At 45.4% G+C, this 14,522-nt stretch overlaps 7 non-coding genes across 7 annotated transcripts; all 7 read left to right on the top strand.

Annotated features, from left to right (window-relative positions):
- Positions 1–3,134: 3,134 nt before the first annotated feature.
- Positions 3,135–3,205, top strand: trnag-gcc (transfer RNA glycine (anticodon GCC)). Its single transcript has one exon. It is a non-coding gene; the product is annotated as a tRNA-Gly (tRNA).
- Positions 3,206–5,255: 2,050 nt separating this feature from the next.
- trnag-gcc (transfer RNA glycine (anticodon GCC)) lies at positions 5,256–5,326 on the top strand. Its single transcript has one exon. It is a non-coding gene; the product is annotated as a tRNA-Gly (tRNA).
- Positions 5,327–6,316: 990 nt separating this feature from the next.
- Positions 6,317–6,387, top strand: trnag-gcc (transfer RNA glycine (anticodon GCC)). The gene has a single exon. It is a non-coding gene; the product is annotated as a tRNA-Gly (tRNA).
- Positions 6,388–6,742: 355 nt separating this feature from the next.
- trnag-gcc (transfer RNA glycine (anticodon GCC)) lies at positions 6,743–6,813 on the top strand. Its single transcript has one exon. It is a non-coding gene; the product is annotated as a tRNA-Gly (tRNA).
- A 1,753-nt stretch (positions 6,814–8,566) lies between these two features.
- Positions 8,567–8,637, top strand: trnag-gcc (transfer RNA glycine (anticodon GCC)). The gene has a single exon. It is a non-coding gene; the product is annotated as a tRNA-Gly (tRNA).
- Positions 8,638–9,626: 989 nt separating this feature from the next.
- trnag-gcc (transfer RNA glycine (anticodon GCC)) lies at positions 9,627–9,697 on the top strand. The gene has a single exon. It is a non-coding gene; the product is annotated as a tRNA-Gly (tRNA).
- A 3,246-nt stretch (positions 9,698–12,943) lies between these two features.
- trnag-gcc (transfer RNA glycine (anticodon GCC)) lies at positions 12,944–13,014 on the top strand. The gene has a single exon. It is a non-coding gene; the product is annotated as a tRNA-Gly (tRNA).
- The last annotated feature ends 1,508 nt before the right edge of the window (positions 13,015–14,522 follow it).

Raw genomic sequence — 14,522 nt, 5'->3', positions numbered from 1 at the left:
AGAATTGGTCCTACAGTGGTAGAGATGTCACCTGCCACTCAGAGGTGTCTGCTTGATTCGTGGCCAATTTTTTTCTCCGTTCTATATAGAAGAGGATGGGAATTATTGTAACAACCAGACATTTGTGTCTGTCTCTCTCTCTCTCTTTCACTCACTCACTCATCTATCTATAATGATTGGTACTTCTTTCTACATCATCCCATCCGGACGTTACTGTAACCTGTGACTTAGTAATCCCGAGATCTAAGTCTCATCGTTACTTATTCCTCGTTCATCCACTTGAAACCCTTGTCACCTGACCATTGGTCCGACAGTGGTAGAGATCTCACCTTCCACTAGGGAGGTTGTTGCTTGATTCGCGGCCAATGGTTTTCCCCATTCTATGTAGAAGAGGATGGCTATTATTGTAACAACCAGACATTTGTGTCTGTCTCTCTCTCTCTCTTTCACTCACTCACTCATCAATCTATAATGATTGGTACTTCTTTCTACATCATCCCATCCGGACGTTCCTGTTTCCTGCGCCTTAGTAATCCCGAGGTCATGGTCTGATTGGTACTTATTCATCGTTCAACCATTTCAAACCCTTGTCACCTGACCATTGGTCCAACAGTGGTAGAGATCTCACCTTCCACTCGGGAGGTTGTTGCTTGATTCGCGGCCAATGGTTTTCCCCATTCTATGTAGAAGAGGATGGCTATTATTGTAACAACCAGACATTTGTGTCTGTCTCTCTCTCTCTCTCACTCACTCATCTATCTGTAAAGATTGGTACCTCTTTCTACATCGTCCCATCCAGACGTTCCTGTTTCCCGTGCCCTAGTTATCCCGAGGTCTGGGTATGATTGGAACTTATTCCTCGTTCATCCACTTGAAACCCTTGTCACCTGAGCATTTGTGCTACAGTGGTAGATATCTCACCTTCCACTCGGGAGGTTGTTGCTTGATTCGCGGCCAATGGTTATCCCCGATCTATATAGAAGAGGATGGCTATTATTGTAACAACCACACATTTGTGTCTGTCTCTCTCTCTCACTCACTCATCTATCTATAAAGATTGGTACCTCTTTCTACATCGTCCCATCCGGACGTTCCTGTTTCCCGCGCCTTAGTAATCCCGAGGTCTTGGTCTGATTGGTACTTATTCCTCGTTCATCCACTTGATACCCTTGTCACCTGAGCATTGGTCCTACAGTGGTAGAGATCTCAGCTGCCACGCAGGAATTCATTGCTCGATTCGCGGCCAATGGTTTTCCCCGTTCTATATAGAACAGGATGGCAAATAATTGCAACAACCAGACATTTGTGTCTGTCTCTCTCTCTCACTCACTCATCTATCTATAAAGATTGGTACCTCTTTCTACATCGTCCCATCCGGACGTTCCTGTTTCCCGTGCCTTAGTTATCCCGAGGTCTGGGTCTGATTGGTACTTTTTCCGCCTTCTGCATAGACGATGATGACTGCATCGTGCCATCCAGAGGTTCGTCTGTGCCTCATTGGCTCGTGTTGGCTGCATCATTCATGTTTTATGGGTTAAAGTTCTGATTGGTACTTATTCCTCCTTCAGCCGGTTCAAACACTTGTCACCTGAGCATTGGTCCTACAGTGGTAGAGATCTCACCTGCCACTCGGAGGTGTCTGCTTGATTCGCGGCCAATGGTTTTCCCCATTCTATGTAGAAGAGGATGGCTATTATTGTAACAACCAGACATTTGTGTCTGTCTCTCTCTCTCACTCACTCATCTATCTATAAAGATTGGTACCTCTTTCTACATCGTCCCATCCGGACGTTCCTGTTTCCCGCGCCTTAGTAATCCCGAGGTCTTGGTCTGATTGGTACTTATTCCTCGTTCATCCACTTGATACCCTTGTCACCTGAGCATTGGTCCTACAGTGGTAGAGATCTCAGCTGCCACGCAGGAATTCATTGCTCGATTCGCGGCCAATGGTTTTCCCCGTTCTATATAGAACAGGATGGCAAATAATTGCAACAACCAGACATTTGTGTCTGTCTCTCTCTCTCACTCACTCATCTATCTATAAAGATTGGTACCTCTTTCTACATCGTCCCATCCGGACGTTCCTGTTTCCCGTGCCTTAGTTATCCCGAGGTCTGGGTCTGATTGGTACTTTTTCCGCCTTCTGCATAGACGATGATGACTGCATCGTGCCATCCAGAGGTTCGTCTGTGCCTCATTGGCTCGTGTTGGCTGCATCATTCATGTTTTATGGGTTAAAGTTCTGATTGGTACTTATTCCTCCTTCAGCCGGTTCAAACACTTGTCACCTGAGCATTGGTCCTACAGTGGTAGAGATCTCACCTGCCACTCGGAGGTGTCTGCTTGATTCGCGGCCAATGGTTTTCCCCATTCTATGTAGAAGAGGATGGCTATTATTGTAACAACCAGACATTTGTGTCTGTCTCTCTCTCTCACTCACTCATCTATCTAAAAAGATTGGTACCTCTTTCTACATCGTCCCATCCGGACGTTCCTGTTTCCCGTGCCTTAGTTATCCCGAGGTCTGGGAATGATTGGTACTTTTTCCTCCTTCAGCATAGATGACGATGACTGCATCGTGCCATCCAGAGGTTCGTCTGTTCCTCATTGGCTCGTGTTGGCTGCATCATTCATGTTTTATGAGTTAAAGTTCTGATTGGTACTTATTCCTCCTTCAGCCGGTTCAAACACTTATCACCTGAGCATTGGTCCTACCGTGGTAGAGATCTCACCTGCCACTCGGGAGGTGTCTGCTTGATTCGCGGCCAATTTTTTTCTCCGTTCTATATAGTAGAGGATGGCAAATAATTGCAACAACTAGACGTTTGTCTCTCTCTCTCTGTCACTCACTCACTCATCTATCTATAATGATTGTTACTTATTCCTTGTTCAACTACTCGAAACCCTTGTCACCTGAGCATTGGTCCTACAGACGTAGAGACCTCACCTGCCACTCGGGAGGCCTTTGCTTGATTCGCGGCCAATGGTTTTCCCCGTTCTATATAGTAGAGGATGGCAAATAATTGCAACAACCAGACATTTGTGTCTGTCTCACTCACTCACTCATCTTTCCTATTATCTTTAATGATTAGTACTTCTCTCCCATTCAACCACTTAAGATTTTCATAACCTGAGCATTGGTTGTTCAGTGGTAGAATTCTCGCCTGCCACGCGGGAGGCCCGGATTCGATTCCCGGTCTATGCATTTTCCTCGTTCTGCAAAGAAGACAATGATAACCTCGTCCCATCCGGACGTTACTGTAACCCGTGACTTAGTAATCCCGAGATCTAAGTCTCATCGGTACTTATTCCTCGTTCATCCACTTGAAACCCTTGTCACCTGAGCATTAGTCCGACAGTGGTAGAGATCTCACCCGCCACTCGGGAGGTTGTTGCTTGATTCGCGGCCAATGGTTTTCCCCATTCTATGTAGAAGAGGATGGCTATTATTGTAACAACCAGACATTTGTGTCTGTCTCTCTCTCTCTTTCACTCACTCACTCATCTATCTATAATGATTGGTACTTCTTTCTACATCATCCCATCCGGACATTCCTGTTTCCCGCGCCTTAGTAATCCCGAGGTCTTGGTCTGATTGGTACTTATTCATCGTTCAACCATTTCAAACCCTTGTCACATGACCATTGGTCCGACAGTGGTAGAGATCTCACCTGCCACTCGGGAGGTTGTTGCTTGATTCGCGGCCAATGGTTATCCTCGATCTATATAGAAGAGGATGGCTATTATTGTAACAACCAGACATTTGTGTATGTCTCTCTCTCTCACTCACTCATCTATCTACAAAGATTGGTACCTCTTTCTACATCGTCCCATCCAGACGTTACTGTAACCCGTGACTTAGTAATCCCGAGATCTAAGTCTCATCGGTACTTATTCCTCTTTCATCCACTTGAAACCCTTGTCACCTGAGCATTGGTCCGACAGTGGTAGAGATCTCACCTGCCACTCGGGAGGTTGTTGCTTGATTCGCGGCCAATGGTTATCCTCGATCTATATAGAAGAGGATGGCTATTATTGTAACAACCAGACATTTGTGTCTGTCTCTCTCTCTCTTTCACTCACTCAGTCATCTATTTATAATGATTGGTACTTCTTTCTACTTCGTCCCATCTGGACGTTCCTGTTTCCCGCGCCTTAGTAATCCCGAGGTCTTGGTCTGATTGGTACTTATTCATCGTTCAACCATTTGAAACCCTTGTCACCTGACCATTGGTCCGACAGTGGTAGAGATCTCACCTGCCACTCGGGAGGTGTCTGCTTGATTCGAGGCCAATTTTTTTCCCCATTCTATGTAGAAGAGGATGGCTATTATTGTAACAACCAGACATTTGTGTCTGTCTCTCTCTCTCTTTCACTCACTCATGTATCTGTAAAGATTGGTACCTCTTTCTACATCGTCCCATCCAGACGTTCCTGTTTCCCGTGCCCTAGTTATCCCGAGGTCTGGGTATGATTGGAACTTATTCCTCTTTCAACCATTTGAAACCCATGTCACCTGAGCATTGGTCCCACAGTGGTAGAGATCTCAGCTGCCACGCGGGAATTCATTGCTTGATTCGCGGCCAATGGTTTTCCCCGTTCTATATGGAACAGGATGGCAAATAATTGCAACAACCAGACATTTGTGTCTTTCTGTCTCTCTCTCTCTCTCACTCACTCATCAATCTATAAAGATTGGTACCTCTTTCTACATCATCCCATACGTACGTTCCTGTTTCCCGCGCCTTAGTAATCCCGAGGTCTTGGTCTGATTGGTACTTATTCATCGTTCAACCATTTCAAACCCTTGTCACCTGACCATTGGTCCGACAGTAGTAGAGATCTCACCTGCCACTCGGGAGGTTGTTGCTTGATTCGCGGCCAATGGTTATCCTCGATCTATATAGAAGAGGATGGCTATTATTTTAACAACCAGACATTTGTGTCTGTCTCTCTCTCTCTTTCACTCACTCACTCATCTATCTATAATGATTGTTACTTATTCCTTGTTCAACTACTCGAAACGCTTGTCACCTGAGCATTGGTCCTACAGACGTAGAGACCTCACCTGCCACTCGGGAGGCCTTTGCTTGATTCGCGGCCAATGGTTTTCCCCGTTCTATATAGTAGAGGATGGCAAATAATTGCAACAACCAGAGATTTGTGTCTCTCTCACTCACTCACTCATCTATCCAATTATCTTTAATGATTGGTACTTCTTTTCCATTGAACCACTTAAGATTTTCATAACCTGAGCATTGGTTGTTCAGTAGTAGAATACTCGCCTGCCACGCGGGAGGCCCGGGTTCGATTCCCGGCCAATGCATTTTCCTCGTTCTGCAAAGAAGACAATGATTACATCGTCCCATCCGGACGTTACTGTAACCCGTGACTTAGTAATCCCGAGATCTAAGTCTCATCGGTACTTATTCCTCCTTCATCCACTTGAAACCCTTGTCACCTGAGCATTGGTCCGACAGTGGTAGAGATCTCACCTGCCACTCGGGAGGTTGTTGCTTGATTCGCGGCCAATGGTTATCCTCGATCTATATAGAAGAGGATGGCTATTATTGTAACAACCAGACATTTGTGTCTTTCTGTCTCTCTCTCTCACTAACTCAGTCATCTATTTATAATGATTGGTACTTCTTTCTACTTCGTCCCATCTGGACGTTCCTGATACCCGCGCCTTAGTAATCCTGAGGTCTAGGTCTGATTGCTACTTTTTCCTCCTTCTGCATAGACGACGATGACTGCATCGTGCCATCCAGAGGTTCGTCTGTGCCTCATTGGCTCGTGTTGGCTGCATCATTCATGTTTTATGGGTTAAAGTTCTGATTGGTACTTATTCCTCCTTCAGCCGGTTCAAACACTTATCACCTGAGAATTGGTCCTACAGTGGTAGAGATCTCACCTGCCACTCGGGAGGTGTCTGCTTGATTCGCGGCCAATTTTTTTCTCCGTTCTATATAGTAGAGGATGGCAAATAATTGCAACAACCAGACGTTTGTCTCTCTCTCTCTGTCACTCACTCACTCATCTATCTATAATGATTGTTACTTATTCCTTGTTCAACTACTCGAAACCCTTGTCACCTGAGCATTGGTCCTACAGACGTAGAGACCTCACCTGCCACTCGGGAGGCCTTTGCTTGATTCGCGGCCAATGGTTTTCCCCGTTCTATATAGTAGAGGATGGCAAATAATTGCAACAACCAGACATTTGTGTCTGTCTCACTCACTCACTCATCTATCCAATTATCTATAATGATTAGTACTTCTTTCCCATTCAACCACTTAAGATTTTCATAACCTGAGCATTGGTTGTTCAGTGATAGAGTTCTCGCCTGCCACGCGGGAGGCCTGGGTTCGATTCCCGGCCAATGCATTTTCCTCGTTCTGCAAAGAAGACAATGATTACATCGTCCCATCCGGACGTTATTGTAACCAGTGACTTAGTAATCCCGAGATCTAAGTCTCATCGGTACTTATTCCTCGTTCATCCACTTGAAACCCTTGTCACCTGAGCATTGGTCAAACAGTGGTAGAGATCTCACCTGCCACTCGGGAGGCCTTTGCTTGATTCGCGCCAATGGTTTTCCCCGTTCTATATAGTAGAGGATGGCAAATAATTGCAACAACCACACATTTGTGTCTGTCTCACTCACTCACTCATCTATCCAATTATCTTTAATGATTGGTACTTCTTTCCCATTCAACCACTTAATATTTTCATAACCTGAGCATTGGTTGTTCAGTGGAAGAATTCTCGCCTGCCACGCGGGAGGCCCGGGTTCGATTCCCGGCCAATGCATTTTCCTCGTTCTGCAAAGAAGACAATGATTACATCGTCCCATCCGGACGTTACTGTAACCCGTGACTTAGTAATCCCCAGATCTAAGTCTCATCGGTACTTATTCCTCGTTCATCCACTTGAAACCCTTGTCACCAGAGCATTGGTCCGACAGTGGTAGAGATCTCACCTGCCACTCGGGAGGTTGTTGCTTGATTCGCGGCCAATGGTTATCCTCGATCTATATAGAAGAGGATGGCTATTATTGTAACAACCAGACATTTGTGTATGTCTCTCTCTCTCACTCACTCATCTATCTACAAAGATTGGTACCTCTTTCTACATCGTCCCATCCAGACGTTACTGTAACCCGTGACTTAGTAATCCCGAGATCTAAGTCTCATCGGTACTTATTCCTCTTTCATCCACTTGAAACCCTTGTCACCTGAGCATTGGTCCGACAGTGGTAGAGATCTCACCTGCCACTCGGGAGGTTGTTGCTTGATTCGCGGCCAATGGTTATCCTCGATCTATATAGAAGAGGATGGCTATTATTGTAACAACCAGACATTTGTGTCTGTCTCTCTCTCTCTTTCACTCACTCAGTCATCTATTTATAATGATTGGTACTTCTTTCTACTTCGTCCCATCTGGACGTTCCTGTTTCCCGCGCCTTAGTAATCCCGAGGTCTTGGTCTGATTGGTACTTATTCATCGTTCAACCATTTGAAACCCTTGTCACCTGACCATTGGTCCGACAGTGGTAGAGATCTCACCTGCCACTCGGGAGGTGTCTGCTTGATTCGAGGCCAATTTTTTTCCCCATTCTATGTAGAAGAGGATGGCTATTATTGTAACAACCAGACATTTGTGTCTGTCTCTCTCTCTCTTTCACTCACTCATCTATCTGTAAAGATTGGTACCTCTTTCTACATCGTCCCATCCAGACGTTCCTGTTTCCCGTGCCCTAGTTATCCCGAGGTCTGGGTATGATTGGAACTTATTCCTCTTTCAACCATTTGAAACCCATGTCACCTGAGCATTGGTCCCACAGTGGTAGAGATCTCAGCTGCCACGCGGGAATTCATTGCTTGATTCGCGGCCAATGGTTTTCCCCGTTCTATATGGAACAGGATGGCAAATAATTGCAACAACCAGACATTTGTGTCTTTCTGTCTCTCTCTCTCTCTCACTCACTCATCAATCTATAAAGATTGGTACCTCTTTCTACATCATCCCATACGTACGTTCCTGTTTCCCGCGCCTTAGTAATCCCGAGGTCTTGGTCTGATTGGTACTTATTCATCGTTCAACCATTTCAAACCCTTGTCACCTGACCATTGGTCCGACAGTAGTAGAGATCTCACCTGCCACTCGGGAGGTTGTTGCTTGATTCGCGGCCAATGGTTATCCTCGATCTATATAGAAGAGGATGGCTATTATTTTAACAACCAGACATTTGTGTCTGTCTCTCTCTCTCTTTCACTCACTCACTCATCTATCTATAATGATTGTTACTTATTCCTTGTTCAACTACTCGAAACGCTTGTCACCTGAGCATTGGTCCTACAGACGTAGAGACCTCACCTGCCACTCGGGAGGCCTTTGCTTGATTCGCGGCCAATGGTTTTCCCCGTTCTATATAGTAGAGGATGGCAAATAATTGCAACAACCAGAGATTTGTGTCTCTCTCACTCACTCACTCATCTATCCAATTATCTTTAATGATTGGTACTTCTTTTCCATTGAACCACTTAAGATTTTCATAACCTGAGCATTGGTTGTTCAGTAGTAGAATACTCGCCTGCCACGCGGGAGGCCTGGGTTCAATTCCCGGCCAATGCATTTTCCTCGTTCTGCAAAGAAGACAATGATTACATCGTCCCATCCGGACGTTACTGTAACCCGTGACTTAGTAATCCCGAGATCTAAGTCTCATCGGTACTTATTCCTCCTTCATCCACTTGAAACCCTTGTCACCTGAGCATTGGTCCGACAGTGGTAGAGATCTCACCTGCCACTCGGGAGGTTGTTGCTTGATTCGCGGCCAATGGTTATCCTCGATCTATATAGAAGAGGATGGCTATTATTGTAACAACCAGACATTTGTGTCTTTCTGTCTCTCTCTCTCACTAACTCAGTCATCTATTTATAATGATTGGTACTTCTTTCTACTTCGTCCCATCTGGACGTTCCTGATACCCGCGCCTTAGTAATCCTGAGGTCTAGGTCTGATTGGTACTTTTTCCTCCTTCTGCATAGACGACGATGACTGCATCGTGCCATCCAGAGGTTCGTCTGTGCCTCATTGGCTCGTGTTGGCTGCATCATTCATGTTTTATGGGTTAAAGTTCTGATTGGTACTTATTCCTCCTTCAGCCGGTTCAAACACTTATCACCTGAGAATTGGTCCTACAGTGGTAGAGATCTCACCTGCCACTCGGGAGGTGTCTGCTTGATTCGCGGCCAATTTTTTTCTCCGTTCTATATAGAAGAGGTTAGCTATTATTGTAACAACCAGACATTTGTCTCTCTCTCTCTGTCACTCACTCACTCATCTATCTATAATGATTGTTACTTATTCCTTGTTCAACTACTCGAAACCCTTGTCACCTGAGCATTGGTCCTATAGACGTAGAGACCTCACCTGCCACTCGGGAGGCCTTTGCTTGATTCGCGGCCAATGGTTTTCCTCGTTCTATATAGTAGAGGATGGCAAATAATTGCAACAACCAGACATTTGTGTCTGTCTCACTCACTCACTCATCTATCCTATTATCTATAATGATTGGTACTTCTTTCCCATTCAACCACTTAAGATTTTCATAACCTGAGCATTGGCTGTTCAGTGGTAGAATTCTCGCCTGCCACGTGGGAGGCCCGGGTTCGATTCCCGGCCAATGCATTTTTCTCGTTCTGCAAAGAAGACAATGATTACATCGTCCCATCCGGACGTTACTGTAACCCGTGACTTAGTAATCCCGAGATCTGAGTCTCATCGGTACTTATTCCTCTTTCATCCACTTGAAACCCTTGTCACCTGAGCATTTGTGCTACAGTGGTAGAGATCTCACCTGCCACTCGGGAGGTTGTTGCTTGATTCGCGGCCAATGGTTTTCCCCATTCTATGTAGAAGAGGATGGCTATTATTGTAACAACCAGACATTTGTGTCTGTCTCTCTCTCTCACTAACTCAGTCATCTATTAATAATGATTGGTACTTCTTTCTACTTCATCCCATCTGGACGTTCCTGATACCCGCGCCTTAGTAATCCTGAGGTCTGGGTCTGATTGGTACTTATTCATCGTTCAACCATTTGAAACCCTTGTCACCTGACCATTGGTCCAACAGTGGTAGAGATCTCACCTTCCACTCGGGAGGTTGTTGCTTGATTCGCGGCCAATGGTTTTCCCCATTCTATGTAGAAGAGGATGGCTATTATTGTAACAACCAGAAATTTGTGTGTCTCTCTCTCTCTCTCACTCACTCATCTATCTGTAAAGATTGGTACCTCTTTCTACATCGTCCCATCCAGACGTTCCTGTTTCCCGTGCCCTAGTTATCCCGAGGTCTGGGTATGATTGGAACTTATTCCTCTTTCAACCATTTGAAACCCATGTCACCTGAGCATTGGTCCCACAGTGGTAGAGATCTCAGCTGCCACGCGGGAATTCATTGCTTGATTCGCGGCCAATGGTTTTCCCCGTTCTATATAGAACAGGATGGCAAATAATTGCAACAACCAGACATTTGTGTCTGTCTCTCTCTCTCACTCACTCATCTATCTATAAAGATTGGTACCTCTTTCTACATCATCCCATACGTACGTTCCTGTTTCCCGCGCCTTAGTAATCCCGAGGTCTTGGTCTGATTGGTACTTATTCATCGTTCAACCACTTCAAACCCTTGTCACCTGACCATTGGTCCGACAGTAGTAGAGATCTCACCTGCCACTCGGGAGGTTGTTGCTTGATTCGCGGCCAATGGTTATCCTCGATCTATATAGAAGAGGATGGCTATTATTGTAACAACCAGACACTTGTGTCTGTCTCTCTCTCTCTTTCACTCACTCACTCACTCATCAATCTATAATGATTGGTACTTCTTTCTACATCATCCCATCCGGACGTTCCTGTTTCCTGCGCCTTAGTAATCCCGAGGTCATGGTCTGATTGGTACTTATTCATCGTTCAACCATTTCAAACCCTTGTCACCTGACCATTGGTCCAACAGTGGTAGAGATCTCACCTTCCACTCGGGAGGTTGTTGCTTGATTCGCGGCCAATGGTTTTCCCCATTCTATGTAGAAGAGGATGGCTATTATTGTAACAACCAGACAATTGTGTCTGTCTCTCTCTCTCTCTCACTCACTCATCTATCTGATAAGATTGGTACCTCTTTCTACATCGTCCCATCCAGACGTTCCTGTTTCCCGTGCCCTAGTTATCCCGAGGTCTGGGTATGATTGGAACTTATTCCTCGTTCATCCACTTGAAACCCTTGTCACCTGAGCATTTGTGCTACAGTGGTAAATATCTCACCTTCCACTCGGGAGGTTGTTGCTTGATTCGCGGCCAATTTTTTTCTCCGTTCTATATAGAAGAAGTTAGCTATTATAGTAACAACCAGACATTTGTCTCTCTCTCTCTGTCATTCACTCAGTCATCTATCTATAATGATTGATACTTATTCCTTGTTCAACTACTCGAAACCCTTGTCACCTGAGCATTGGTCCTACAGACGTAGAGACCTCACCTGCCACGCGGGAGTCCCGTGTTCGATTCCCGGCCAATGCATTCTCCTCGTTCTGCAAAGAAGACAATGATTACATCGTCCCATCCGAACGTTACTGTAACCTGTGACTTAGTAATCCCGAGATCTAAGTCTCATCGGTACTTATTCCTCGTTCATCCACTTGAAACCCTTGTCAACTGAGTATTTGTGCTACAGTGGTAGATATCTCACCTTCCACTCGGGAGGTTGTTGCTTGATTCGCTGCCAATGGTTTTCCCCATTCTATGTAGAAGAGGATGGCTATTATTGTAACAACCAGACATTTGTGTCTGTCTCTCTCTCTCTTTCACTCACTCATTCATCTATCTATAATGATTGGTACTTCTTTCTACATCATCCCATCCGGACGTTCCTGTTTCCTGCGCCCTAGTTATCCCGAGGTCTGGGTATGATTGGAACTTATTCCTCGTTCATCCACATGAAACCTTTGTCACCTGAGCATTGGTCCGACAGTGGTAGAGATCTCACCTGCCACTCGGGAGGTTGTTGCTTCATTCGCGGCCAATGGTTTTCCCCATTCTATGTAGAAGAGGATGGCTTATATTGTAACAACCAGACATTTGTGTCTGTCTCTCTCTCTCACTCACTCATCTATCTATAGAGATTGGTACCTCTTTCTACATCGTCCCATCCGGACGTTCCTGTTTCCCGTGCCTTAGTTATCCCGAGGTCTAAGTCTGATTGATACTTATTCATCATTCAACCATTTGAAACCCTTGTCACCTGACCATTGGTCCGACAGTGTTAGAGATCTCACCTTCCACTCGGGAGGTTGTTGCTTGATTCGCGGCCAATGGTTTTCCCCATTCTATGTAGAAGAGGATGGCTATTATTGTAACAACCAGACATTTGTGTCTGTCTCTCTCTCTCACTCACTCATCTATCTATAAAGATTGGTACCTCTTTCTACATCGTCCCATCCGGACGTTCCTGTTTCCCGTGCCTTAGTTATCCCGAGGTCTGGGTCTGATTGGTACTTTTTCCTCCTTCTGCATAGACGATGATGACTGCATCGTGCCATCCAGAGGTTCGTCTGTGCCTCATTGGCTCGTGTTGGCTGCATCATTCATGTTTTATGGGTTAAAGTTCTGATTGGTACTTATTCCTCCTTCAGCCGGTTCAAACACTAGTCACCTGAGCATTGGTCCTACAGTGGTAGAGATCTCACCTGCCACTCGGGAGGTGTCTGCTTGATTCGCGGCCAATGGTTTTCCCCGTTCTATATAGTAGAGGATGGCAAATAATTGCTACAACCAGACATTTGTGTCTGTCTCACTCACTCACTCATCTATCCAATTATCTTTAATGATTAGTACTTCTTTCCCATTCAACCACTTAAGATTTTTTATAACCTGAGCATTGGTTGTTCAGTGGTAGAATTCTCGCCTGCCACGCGGGAGGCCCGGGTTCGATTCCCGGCCAATGCATTTTCCTCGTTCTGCAAAGAAGACAATGATTACATCGTCCCATACGGGCGTTACTGTAACCCTGACTTAATAATCCCGAGATCTAAGTCTCATCGGTACTTATTCCTCGTTCATCCACTTGAAACCCTTGTCACCTGAGCATTGGTCCGACAGTGGTAGAGATCTCACCTGCCACTCGGGAGGTTGTTGCTTCATTCGCGGCCAATGGTTTTCCCCATTCTATGTAGAAGAGGATGGCTATTATTGTAACAACCAGACATTTGTGTCTGTCTCTCTCTCTCTTTCACTCACTCACTCATCAATCTATAATGATTGGTACTCCTTTCTACATCATCCCATCCGGACGTTCCTGTTTCCTGCGCCTTAGTAATCCCGAGGTCATGGTCTGATTGGTACTTATTCATCGTTCAACCATTTCAAACCCTTGTCACCTGACCATTGGTCCAACAGTGGTAGAGATCTCACCTTCCACTCGGGAGGTTGTTGCTTGATTAGCGGCCAATGGTTTTCCCCATTCTATGTAGAAGAGGATGGCTATTATTGTAACAACCAGACATTTGTGTCTGTCTCTCTCTCTCACTCACTCATCTATCTATAAAGATTGGTACCTCTTTCTACATCGTCCCATCCGGACGTTCCTGTTTCCAGTGCCTTAGTTATCCCGAGGTCTGGGTATGATTGGAACTTATTCCTCTTTCATCCTCTTGAAACCCTTGTCACCTGAGCATTGGTCCGCCAGTGGTAGCGATCTCACCGGCCACTCGGGAGGTTGTTGCTTGATTCGCGGACAATGGTTATCCCCGATCTATATAGAAGAGGATGACTATTATTGTAAAAACCAGACATTTGTGTCTGTCTCTCTCTCTCACTAACTCAGTCATCTATTTATAATGATTGGTACTTCTTTCTACTTCGTCCCATCTGGACGTTCCTGATACCCGCGCCTTAGTAATCCTGAGGTCTAAGTCTGATTGGTACTTATTCATCGTTCAACCATTTGAAACCCTTGTCACCTGACCATTGGTCCGACAGTGGTAGAGATCTCACCTTCCACTAGGGAGGTTGTTGCTTGATTCGCGGCCAATGGTTTTCCCCATTCTATGTAGAAGAGGATGGCTATTATTGTAACAACCAGACATTTGTGTCTGTCTCTCTCTCTCACTCACTCATCTATCTATAGAGATTGGTACCTCTTTCTACATCGTCCCATCCGGACGTTCCTGTTTCCCGTGCCTTAGTTATCCCGAGGTCTTGGTCTGATTGGTACTTATTCCTCGTTCATCCACTTGATACCCTTGTCACCTGAGCATTGGTCCTACAGTGGTAGAGATCTCAGCTGCCACGCAGGATTTCATTGCTCGATTCGCGGCCAATGGTTTTCCCCGTTCTATATAGAACAGGATGGCAAATAATTGCAACCACCAGACATTTGTTTCTGTCTCTCTCTCTCACTCACTCATCTATCTAAAAAGATTGGTACCTCTTTCTACATCGTCCCATCCGGACGT

Source organism: Amia ocellicauda, chromosome 20, assembly GCF_036373705.1.
Source record: "Amia ocellicauda isolate fAmiCal2 chromosome 20, fAmiCal2.hap1, whole genome shotgun sequence".
In the NCBI taxonomy this organism is placed as follows: Eukaryota; Metazoa; Chordata; class Actinopteri; order Amiiformes; family Amiidae; genus Amia; species Amia ocellicauda.
This window is presented reverse-complemented; position numbering and strand designations above follow the sequence as displayed.